The 12,482-nt window shown below is 37.6% G+C and overlaps 1 long non-coding RNA gene across 6 annotated transcripts in view; it reads left to right on the top strand.

The window, feature by feature from the left end:
• Positions 1-12,482, top strand: part of LOC138444863 (uncharacterized) — an 87,998-nt gene that overhangs the window by 14,312 nt on the left and 61,204 nt on the right. For 3 of the 6 annotated variants that reach the window (XR_011258616.1, XR_011258617.2, XR_011258619.2), the window contains exons 2-3: positions 7,146-7,194; positions 8,029-8,104. This is a non-coding gene — a long non-coding RNA (uncharacterized lncRNA). The remainder of the gene's footprint in view (positions 1-7,145; positions 7,195-8,028; positions 8,105-12,482) is intronic. The other 3 variants (XR_011258623.1, XR_011258620.2, XR_011258622.2) reach the window with 1 other exon arrangement.

A 12,482-nucleotide genomic window follows, 5' to 3' on the forward strand; every position in this document is an offset into this window, starting at 1 on the left:
TGAAAATATACAGCCTTGACGTACTCCTTCCCCAATTTGGAACCACCCCGTTGTTTCATGTCCGGTTCTAACTGTTGCTTCTTGACCTGCATACAGATTTCTCAGGAGGCAGGTAAGATGGTCTGGTATTCCCATCTCTTTAAGAGTATACCACAGTTTGTTGTGATCCACACATTCAAAGGCTTTGGCCTAAGTGAAAATAACACCCAGCTGTGGATGTGACTGGTGATGGAAGTAAAGTCCAATGCTGTAAAGAATAGTATTGCACAGGAACCTGGAATGTTAGGTCCATGAATCAAAGTAAATTGGAAGCAGTCAAACAGGAGATGGCAAGAATGAACATTGATATTTTATATCTGCTATTATGGGCAAGAATCCCTTAGAAGAAATGGAGTAGCCCTCAGACGTCAACAAAAGAGTCCGAAATACAGTACTTGGGTACAGACTCAAAAGTGACAGGATGATCTCTGTTTGTTTTCAAGGCAAACCACTCATTATTGCAGTAATCCAAGTCTATGCCCCAACCACTAATGCCGTAGAAGCTGAAGTTGAATGGTTGTATGAAGACCTAAAAGACCTTCTAGAACTAGACCCCCAAAATATTTTTTTTTTCATCATAGGGGACTAGAATGCAAAAGTCGAAAGTCAAGAGATACCTGGAGTGATATGCAAGTTTGGCCTTGAAGTACAAAATTAACCAGGGCAAAGGCTAACAGAGTTTTGCCGAGAGAATGAACTGGGTTCCAGGTATCATACTCCAAAATGTCCTGGCTGAAACAAACTTTGCCAGTGTGACAAAGATAATTGTTTTACTTTCACATTTATATTTTCTAAAGTAGTTACTTGTAATCTTTTCCAATCCTATCATAGTATTAGGATATAACAATGCTTTCCAGGTTACCCCTTTTTAAAATAACATAGTGGAATACATAGAAAATGATAGTATGAAATGGTGTTTTTGGGCAAAGGCTTTCTAAAAGTTCTAAAATTTTGGAAAGGTAAAGGTATAGAAATTCCTTTGGTTTAAAGATATCAAAGATCATAGGGAAGCTTACTGGAAACTTGCTACTTTTTTTAAAAAAAAGTGTTGAGGTAATTTAAAGTATTTCTTGGAAGTTGATTTCTGAGTATTTGTGAATAACCTCTCACATAGCATCAAGTACAAACAAATCTACCATTCAATGAATTCCTTACATAAAGTTTGAGAACTGGTTCGAGCTTTAAAATATTCTATAAATATTCTGTGTTTAGCTAAAACTGCAAATTTACTAAGGTATTAGGAACTATGGTGATTTATATTATATTTATATACCTTATTTCTATCAATTCATTTATTGATCATATAAATAAAATATTTGAGGCTTAAGTATTCATATCTGGTAAACTTATGGTTTTCAGAACACTAGGGAATACAGTGTTTATTTCATTCAAGCCATAATTTATTGAAGTAAAAAATTCTCTAGAAAATTGGATATGAGGAATATAAGAAAAGTTGCTGGTTGATGGATGTATTGCTAACAATTAATGCAGCTGTCAAAATTGCCTAACCTTAGGCATAAGAAGAACTTAGTGGAAAATTCTTCCAGGCTAGTAAATTTATTCAAATGCTCTAAATTAAACAAATAGACATTTGTTATTATTTCCCTTGCAGTGAAATAAGTAATTCACAAATATTTTGAGCATTTGATATATTTCTGACTGTTTCAAATACAGTAGGGTATTAAAAGATATCTAGGTTTTGCTTATGAGGGGGTTATGATCTATTTGCAGAAGCAGATTATAAGTGTTAAACCAATGATACTGTTTTCTGACATGGGAACCACATGACACTAAAAATTCTGGAGGCTTGGTGTGATGTAATATTAAATGACCCCAAAGTTTATTAGAACTTTTGAAGAACTTTGATGTATAGATTATGATAGAATCGCATGCTATGATGCTTGAGAGCTTTTTCTCAAGTGTCAGTCAGTGGGTACTGAGTCATTAAGTGGTCATGAATGGATATAGCATTAAGTGTTCTGTAAGTGAAGAGGAAGGAAAAGTAACCAATGTGTAAAACTCCATGTGACTTTTTAATGACTACAAGCTGGGTTAAAAGATGAGGACAAGAGAAACATCAAGGGCTTTCCAGACCTTCAGTTCAGTCCAGTTCAGTTCAGTCGCTCAGTCATGTCCGACTCTGCGACCCCATGAATCGCAGCACGCCAGGCCTCCCTGTCCATCACCAACTCTCGGAGTTCACCCAAACTCATGTCCATCGAGTCGGTGATGCCATCCAGCCATCTCATCCTCGGTCGTCCCCTTCTCCTCCTGCCCCCAATCCCTCCCAGCATCAGTCTTTTCCAATGAGTCAACTCTTCGCATGAGGTGGCCAAAGTATTGGAGTTTCAGCTTTAGCATCAGTCCTTCCAATGAACAATGGTGAAATCAGTTGACTTTGCGAATGTTGTGACATATATGGAAGAGAATAGGTGGGCTGTTGGACCTCAACTCACAGGAATGAAATAGAAGTATTAAGGACTTAAGTGTAGGGACTGCAATCCTAATGTCTTTCTTTTATTCTAATGTTAAATACTTCAGCTTTAGTTTTAGTCTTTTAGTCCTCTGGTCTTTAGAACACGTATGGCAATGCCATGGATTATAGCCCATCAGGCTCCTCTGTTCATGGAATTCTCCAGGCAAGAATACTGGAGTGGGTTGCCATTCCTTTCTTCAGAGGATCTTCCCAACCCAGAGATTAAACCCAGGTCTTCTGCATTGCAGTCAGACACTTTACTGTCTTGAGGCATATATACATATATAGCTCTATAATAATTTTCAAGCTTAGAAAATGTTAAGAATACACTTGAAAATTTATAAGCAATGATTAAGAGAGTCTCAAAAGTCAGAGTTAGTAATGCTGAAATTATTGTTACACTTCTGTTTCTCCTCTGGCCTTAGTATTTAGTGTTAGTCGCTCAGATGTATCCGACTCTTTGTGACTCTACAGACTGTAGCCCATCTGGCTCTTCTGTCCATGGGGTTCTCCAGGTGAGAATATGGGGGTGGATTGCCATTCCCTTCTCCAGGGGATTTTCCCAACCCAGGGATCAAACCCAGGTCTCCTGCATTGCAAGCAGCTCTGGCCTTAAGTAGTATCTATTATTTTTTCTGTCTACAGCCTGCAAAGCACCAGGAACATGGGAAAACAGAAAATATAACAAACATTTGTTGAATTAATGCATCTTTCCTGAGAGCAGAGATTATATTTCTTCTTTTTTTTTTTTTTTGTCATTCTCCATGACTCCTATATGGCGTTTTGCATGCAGTGGACTAACTATAAAGTATTGAAAATGTTTATATTATTGAGAAACAAGCATGGCTGAAGCCGATATTACTTGGTCAAACTGTCTCATGCATTCTTTCATTCATTCAGCCATTCAGTCATGGGGACATTCGCAGGAACTGTACTAAGGGCTATTGGTCTGATGGTGATTTTATGCCTTCCCTGGTGGATCAGTGGTAAGGAATCTGCCTGCCAATGCAGGAGATGTGGGTTTGATCCCTGGGTTGGGAAGATCTCTTGGAGAAGTAAATGGCAACAGACTCCAGTATTGTTGCCTGGAAAATTCCATGGACAGAGGAGGTTGGCTGGTTACAGTCTATAGGGTTGCAAAGAGTTGGACATGACTTAGGGACTAAACAGGCTGTCCAACTCTTACTGATCCTTCAACTCTTAACTCTCTTGTCACTTTGTTTAGCATTCCAGACTGAGTGAGGTACTTATCCTTTCATAACCATTTCTAATTGTATGGTAATTTGTTTGTATCTGTTACCAGATAGGGATCCATAAGAGCAGAATTGAGTCATTCACCTCTTGGTCCCTAGTGCCAAGCCTAATACCTTGTTTATAGGTATCACTTGAGGGAAATTTGTTGAGTAAATGTTTGTAAAAAAGTGTAATCTTTAATGATGATATTGTCAGATATATGACTTTGGTAATTTGGGTTTTAAGTATTGTGTTAGGAAAATTGAAAAAAACTGCCGGTTATAACAGTTTGGAGACAAAGTACGCATTAATAAGAAGGAATAATTACAAACACAGAAATTTGATATAAGCTATATGATGAAATGTACATAGCCATTAATAAACTATTCATATCATATTATAACCATTAATAAACTATTCATATCATATGATGAAATGTACATAACCATTAATAAACTATTCACATTTTTATTGTGACAAACTTACTGTGTGTCTAATAATTAAAACATAATTGTTAATGAAAGTGCTCAGTTGCTCAGTTGTGTCAGATTCTTTTAGTATATTCATGAAAAATTATGTAAAACATGAAATGTACATTTGAGTATATCTTGAGCTGTTTGTTGTTTAATCACTAAGTTGTATCCAATGGACTGTAGTCCCATGGATAGTAGTCTGCCAAGCTTCTCTGCCCCTGGAATTTTCCAGCAAGAATACTGAAATGGGGTGCCATTTCCTGCCCCAGAGGATCATCCCAGTCCAGGGATCAAACCCACGTTTCTTGGATCTCCTGCATTGGCAGGTGGATTCTTTACCACTAGCGCTACCTGGGAAGCCTAATTGTTAATGAAAAGTGAAAGTCTCCCAGTCATGTGTGACTGCAATCCCATGGACTGTAGCCTGCCTGGCTCCTCTGTCTATGGAATTCTCCAGGCAAGAACACTGGAGTGGGTTGCCATTTCCTTCTCCAAGAGATCTTCCCAACCCAGGGATTGAACCCAGATCTCCTGCATTGCAGGCAGATTCTTTACCAACTGAGCCACTAGGGAAGCCCCTAACTGTTAATGAAATGGTGATATTTATTCAGTGTTTAAATAAAATGACTGTCTCTTTAACCAAATTAAATAACACTTAAAATTTCTTTTTGACACTCTCAAATCAAGTAAGTAACAATTATTATCTTTAGGTTGGAAGTATAGACTGATGAGATTTAAAATATTTTTCTAAAACTTAGCAATGTTGTTTGTAACAAATAAAATGGAATCCACTAGTATGCCCTTATTTATTTGATTGTGAGCTTTCAGTCCCCACCAGAACTTTTTGAGAAAAAATAGAATCTATATGTAAGGTAAAGTTTACTTTATAATCAGACATGTGCCTTTACGTGTTTGGAGGTTAGAGACAACTCACGTCTTGGACTGGGTGAAGGCAATGATATCATTTCATCCTCAGAACACTATTTGGAAGAGAAGTTGAAACAATTGCAAAATGAGGGAGAAGGCTTAGCACAAGTGGATTTTTGTCTCATGAGATTTGCTGAAATGTATTATTTTTCCTAGAAATGCCTTAGGCCCAGCTTGTGCTTGTTTTAATTCTCTCCATATCCTTCGCAGGTTACTTTGCATATTAGTAAGTATGAGTTGACTTGAACTGAATTTCGCTTGTTTGGACCCACTGCTCTTAAGTCAATTGGCATCCCAAAGGCATGAGGATAGAGCATTCCTTTTCAATAATTAATCTGTGGAACAATTTCCCACTCTATATAACTCCTGGAATTCTCACAAATAGTCACAAAGGATGGAAAACAGTTGGATATTAAAGCAGGAGATTACAGACCCAATAAGCCAACCTTATCGGCATTCTTTTCCCTTCACTCCAAAGTATCAGGAGTGACAATTGCAGGAATTATGCATAAACTCAAAGCCACATCCTACTCTTGAATTCTTGGCATTATTTGGGTCAAGATTTTGTCTCTTTTTTTAATTCCAAATGTCCTTTATTTCCTTTTGAATTATATTATTTCTAACAAATCTTTTGGTCCTTTTTTTTTCTTTTTTTAGCTTTTTAAAAATTTATTTATTTATTTATTTTAAATTTTAAAATCTTTAATTCTTATTTTTGGCTGTGCTGGGTCTTCACTGCTGCTCACAGGCTTCCTCTAGTTGCAGCGAGAGGTGGCTACTCTTTGTTGTGGTTCACAGGCCTCATTGTGGTGGCTTCTCTTGTTGTGGAGCACTGGCTCTAGGCACTCCGGCTCAGTGGTTGCAGCTTGCAGACTCTAGAGCGCAGGCTCAGTAGTTGTGTCACACAGGCTTAGGTGCTATGAGGCATGTGGAATCTTCCCGGACCAGGGATGGAAGCTGTGTCCCCTGAACTGGCAGGAGGACTTCTATCCACTACTCTACCAGGGAAGTCCAAGAATTTGTCTTTTATGTGGTGTGTTTACATATGGGTAAAAGTAGTGAAGTCATTTTCATTGAGAGCATTACCAATTAGAGTCTGAAAGCTCTGAAGGTGGTGATTGTTATTATCATTCAATCAAGAGAAACAACAATTGACTTAGAAGGTGAATGGTAAAACAATACAGAGTCAGTGTTTCATGAATGTATTCACACACTGCTGTATTCAAAATAGATAGCCAACAGGGACCTATATAGTACAGAACATGGAACTCTGCTGAAGGTTATGTGGCAGCCTGGTTGGAAGGGGGTTGTTGGGGAGAATGGATACATGTGTATGTATGGCTGAGTTGTTTTGCTGTTCACTGGAAACTATCACAGCATTGTTAATTGATTATTTGTTGTTGTTGTTCAGTCACTAAATCGTGTCTGACTCTTTGCGACCTCACAGACTGCAGCATGTCAGGCCTCCCTGAACCTCATTATCTCCTGGAGTTTGCCCAAGTTCATATCCATTGAGTCAGTGATGCTATCCAACCATCTCATCCTCTGATACCCTAAAACAAAATAAAATGTTCAAAAGGAAAAAATAAGTTTAAAAAAGACCTAGGACAGTAAATCAAAAGTAAACCCAACTGAAAATTGATAGTTTTTAAATTTCATACTCACATAATTTGTGGACTAATTCTTGATGCATATGATTAGCCATAAATTTAAAAACAAATGCAAAGATCAAATTTCCACCTCCACTCCCTAATCCCAAAGAAGAGATTTTAAAAACTAATTTACGCATTTTACTGGGTTGACTTATTTAAGGCACAGCTACCCTAAATGGTTATAAATTTCTACATATATAGGTGTTAGCAGATATTTTTATATGGGTAAATCCTGAATAGGAGGAAAAAGTAATTTCGACTTTGGGCGTACAACTAGCAAATTTAAGAATAAGAGTTTTCTTTTTAGCTTGTCCTAAAAAATAACACCATGACATTTGATTTCAGGTAGCAGGATGAAGTGACTGCTAGAGCCTGACTTCCTACTATGAAAAAGGTAAGGTATGGAAGAAAGGAACAATCCTAGTGGAAAGCCTAGCATAAGATCACTTATCGACCAAATCTTACTGTTTAGTATTTCCACTTGTAGACTAGATTTTACTCAACATAAATAGATAAAAAAATATGTGCTTTTATTTCAGCTTCTTTTTTTTTTTTCTGAAAAATAAAAGGCAAAGCATCTATCCTATAAGATGAATCAACTTATGTAGTGGTTGCTAAGTACTGTATCTTCTAACCCTGGCCTCTCTAGAGTTTATTTAATGTGGTTCATCTTCAGGAAGTTACAGAGTAATGAAGAAGAGTCATGCAGGAAGTAGTGACAATTTCAGTGTTATCTTTAGGAAAAGTTCCACGAAACAAAGGAAGCCATTTTTAAACTGTCTTAGAACAGGTTTTTTAAAGCTAGTTTAGGATCGTATAATAAAGCATGCCTATTATTTACAGTTATTCCTTTAATAATAATTTTCACATGTGTTTTGGTGACTAACAATACTATTGATATGATTCCCTAAAAGTCTCACGAGTTTTATGTAAAGTTGTTAGATCTTTTTTTGTTCTTAAAGCTTGGAATAGATATTTAAAGACTTGTGCAAAGCCACATAAACCAGTTAGTGGCAGAATTGGTGTTAAGGGTAGGTCTACTGACCTTAGCTCCATCTCCATTGTTTTGTGGTTTTTTTTCCTCACTACTTCATCCTATCTTATTTAATTTACTGTGGGAAAATATATTCTGAGAAAAATAAACATAAATGGAAAAGAGTAATGTGAATTCTGACTTAACGGATGTTGTTTTAGTAATCTTCAGCATCTTGGTTTATTTCATTCCCAGGCTGTTAATGTCCTGCAGTGGATGCTGACATACAGCAATGTGGTTCCAGACTTGAGCTCAGGAGGCAGGTGTTCGGGTAGGGCTGGTTCTTCTCTTCATTAAATGTGAGAGTTTATGTCTCAGCTGCTCCTTTGGAAAATGGAGAGTGTAACAAAACCTACCTTTGGGGTTCAGTTCAGTCACTCAGTCGTGTCTGACTCTTTGCAACCCCATGAATTGCAGCATGCCAGGCCTCCCTTGTCCATCACCAACTCCCAGAGTTCACTCAAACTCCTGTCCATCGAGTCGGTGATGCCATCCAGCCATCTCATCCTCTGTCGTCCCCTTCTCCTCCTTCCCCCAATCCCTCCCAGCATCAGGGTCTTTTCCAATGAGTCAGCTCTTCACATCAGGTGGCCAAAGTATTGGAGTTTCAGCTTTAGCATCATTCCTTCCAAAGAACACCCAAGACTGATCTCCTTTAGAATGGACTGATAGGATCTACTTGCAGTCCAAGGGACTCTCAAGAGTCTTCTCCAACACCATAGTTCAAAAGCATCAATTCTTCGGCGCTCAGCCTTCTTCACAGTCCAACTCTCACATCCATACATGACCACTGGAAAAACCATAACCTTGACTAGATGGACCTTTGTTGGCAAAGTAATGTCTCTGCTTTTCAATATGCTATCTAGATTGGTCATAACTTTTCTTCCAAGGAGTAAGCGTCTTTTAATTTCATGGCTGCAGTCACCATCTGCAGTGATTTTGGAGCCCAAAAAGATAAAGTCTGACACTGTTTCCCCGTCTATTTCCCATGAAGTGATGGGACCGGATGCCATGATCTTCGTTTTCTGAATGTTGAGCTTTAAGCCAACTTTTTCACTCTCCACTTTCACTTTCATCAAGAGGCCTTTTAGTTCCTCTTCACTTTCTGCCATAAGAGTGGTGTCATCTGCATATCTGAGGTTATTGATATTTCTCCTGGCAATCTTGATTCCAGCTTGTACTTCTTCCAGCCCAGTGTTTCTCGTGATGTACTCTGCATAGAAGTTAAATAAGCAGAGTGACAATATACAGCCTTGACGTGCTCCTTTTCCTATTTGGAACCAGTCTTGTTCCATGTCCAGTTCTAACTGTTGCCTCCTGACCTGCATATAGGTTTCTCAAGAGGCAGGTCAGGTGGTCTGGTATTCCCATCTGTTTCAGAATTTTCCACAGTTTATTGTGATCCACACAGTCAAAGTCTTTGGCATAGTCAATAAAGCAGAAATAGATGTTTTTCTGGAACTCTCTTCCTTTTTTCCATGATCCAGCTTTTTTACATGATTTACCTTTGGGGTAGATTGTGAGAATTCAATGAAGTATTGTTTATTTAGTGTTTATAATAGTGTTGATGTATATAGTAAGAGCTCCCCAAATGTTAAATACTATTATAGTTACTTTAATTATTAATATTATTAAGGAAAATGAAAGATTTATTTTCCCCAATCAAAATACTAAAAAATCAGGAACCAGGAGAAATTCAGTTTTGGAAAAAGTGCTTCTCAGTGCTCCAGTGATCTTGCTCATAAGCATTGTTAGCTCATGGTAAGGGCCAGTAAATGAGAAACAGAAGAATAATGTTTTCAATTAGTAAAAACTTCATAAGTGAGGTTAATTAGCAGCTTAGTTACTAGATTAAATTATCATGCTTTGAAATTCAGGCTTTATTCTGAAAAAAAAATTGTTAAATAGACTAAGAAGTCCCTTTAGATGTGGCATTAGTCCTCAGGATAGAAGCTTTGTGATGAATTCTAGGTAAGTGAATTTAAGACATGGATTAAATATTCACTAAGTATGTGAGTTTAAAAATTATGGAAGTCTTGAGAATTTGTCTTAGAAAATCTGCTAAAAGTAAGTACTATAAAAGTAATAGTTTTATTTTTGGCTCTGATTATAGAAATTGGCAGCTTCTTTTTTTCTCATCCAGTTTAATATATATATATATATAGTAAAGTTGTAAAAATATTTTTGATCATGTGGTCTTAAGCTTTACAAAATTCTAACTATAGCACCTTATTGCACAAATGGAATCTATAAAACCCAAAAGGAGCACCTGTGGTGTTGCAAGAATGGGGGGCTAGAGGTGGACTCACTGTTTCTGCAAAACTCACCACTCCTGCAAAACTCATGACTCCTGCAAAACTCATGAGTGTACCTCTTCTGTTTGTGTTGTTGAACTTCCCTGATCAGGGTTTGAACCTGCGTGCCCTGCAGAGGAAGCATAGTCTTAGCCACTGGACTATTGGGAAAGTCCCACATACCTCTCCTTTAACTGGTGAGGAAACTGACTCCATAGACAGTGTGTGCCTTGCTCAAAGACACTCCCAGACGGACAGTGGCAGAGCCAGTCTTGAATAAATATCTTCTCCTTTTCTGCTCTTTTGATTGTACCATATATCCTTCCTAGTAAAGAATCTATAAATTAGAGCCCTTTAACAATCCAGATTCTTTTCTCTTCTCCACTCTTATTATAGAGGTATACCTGATAGAAAGTCCATTTAGTTTGATATCAGCATGATGGGCACGCCCTTGGATCAGTGCAAATCCTCCCAATGTTTAACTGATTAACTCATTAATCAGGTTGATCACCTGCTCTATGGACCTACTAGGCACCATGTTACTCCCTGGGAATATCAAGCTGATGGCAATGCCATCATTTCCCTAATAGGTATAAGAGGAATATATAGAAAGATACATAAACAAATACTAGGTATCTTGAAGTGGCTTAACTAGAAAGTAAAAATTGTGTGAAAATGTTAATTCTTTAAACATTAAATATTTGTCATTATATAATGCTCTGTTCATGGTAAATGAAATACTACTTATATACTAGAATGGCAGGATAGTAACTGCTTTTTATTTAGACTTAAAATATTATTCATTTGGCTGCATTGGGGTCTTAGTTGCGACACATAGGATTTCTGTTGTGGTGCACAGATTCTCTAGTTGTGGTGCCTTGGCTCACTCATTGCTACTTTCCAGAAACCTTCTAAATATGAATGCTTCAATGTCTTTGGGAAATGGGAAAAGACAATAGTTTAGAAATTTCTGCTGACCTTGGAAAAGAGAAGATGAATACCTTAAGTGGCTTGACAGTTGACAAGCTCAGGAAAATGTTCTTGGGAATGTGCAATAATGGTTTGTTCAGATTAGATGACATCCTGAATCATAAAGGGCTTTCGCAGATCCACAGTTATTTCAGCTGTCAACCCACAGGATGCCAAGCACTAAAGCATGTTCTGTGAGTGTCAATGTCCTGGGAGACGATTTTTGGAGTGAGTCTCACATTTCTCTGTCTTGTGAGCAGAAGAAATAACTGACTTTGTTCCATTCTATTATTTCCAGACTGTTTGTACAGTGAACAGCCTTAAAAAATGGAGATAATATCTCCCTTCAGAGCAAAGAGCAGGCATGCTTATTGCCCAGTATAAAATATTCAGGTTCCCTAAGCTCAGGGTCCCTCTCCTATAAAGCTTATTATATATGTCCAGGTGTCACCTGACCTTCTCTGCTGATCTTCTGGCTATCATTAGTGCTAAGAGGAATAAAGTCAGTTGTCTCTGATGCAGGCATGGCACATCTTCTTCCAGCATCTGTAAAAGTATGTATGACAGGCTGAATGTTAGTTTGCAAATAGCCTTCACAGCACAGTTCTGGCAGCTGACAAGCCATCTCTTCCCTTCTCTAATCTCTGGTCTAGTGAAAAAAAAAAAAAAAGCACAAGTCATTTAGGGTCCATGAGTATGGTTTCCTGAGTTGTGTATTTTTAGCAGGAAGATTCTGGCATCTCAGAATGCACATTGTTTGTGGAAACCAGATATGTAGTTGTTGGAGACTAATCAGCCAATCATGACACTGCAGAGAACTTCAAGACTTTTAGATAATTCACTTCTGCTCCTCTGCTGCAGACGTCAGTCTCTTTAAGACCAGCCTTGAGAAAACCTGGGATATAGGTCTTTAGTCTGAGGAACTGCTTTTACTTTTTCCTTTCATTATTTAACATATTTAGAAATTATCCTCACTGTTCCTCACTGGTCTCGATTTTCATCCTTAACTGTGTACTAGACTTCCATTTCTGAATACACTTGAAATGAATTCCATTTCATTTTTGGATGATAATGCTTGATGTTATCATGAATTAACACAACAAACCATTTCTGATGAGATTTAAGATCATTTAAGATATGGATTTTTTTCCTATAATATCATAGATTAAATAGGGGCCAGTCATATACAAGAAAGGTCTCCAACCTTGGCATCTCCTCTCATGAAAGGTTAATACAGTTTTCTAAGATTTAATGATGCCCAATGACTCTGAGGTTCATTTCTGTACATGACTCGTTTTGTTTTTTTTTTGATGCCATATCATGTACCATGTGGAATCTTATTATCAGTTTCCCAATCAGGGATTGAACCTGTGCTCTCTGCAGAGA

This window comes from Ovis canadensis, chromosome 8, assembly GCF_042477335.2.
Source record: "Ovis canadensis isolate MfBH-ARS-UI-01 breed Bighorn chromosome 8, ARS-UI_OviCan_v2, whole genome shotgun sequence".
Lineage (NCBI taxonomy): Eukaryota > Metazoa > Chordata > Mammalia > Artiodactyla > Bovidae > Ovis > Ovis canadensis.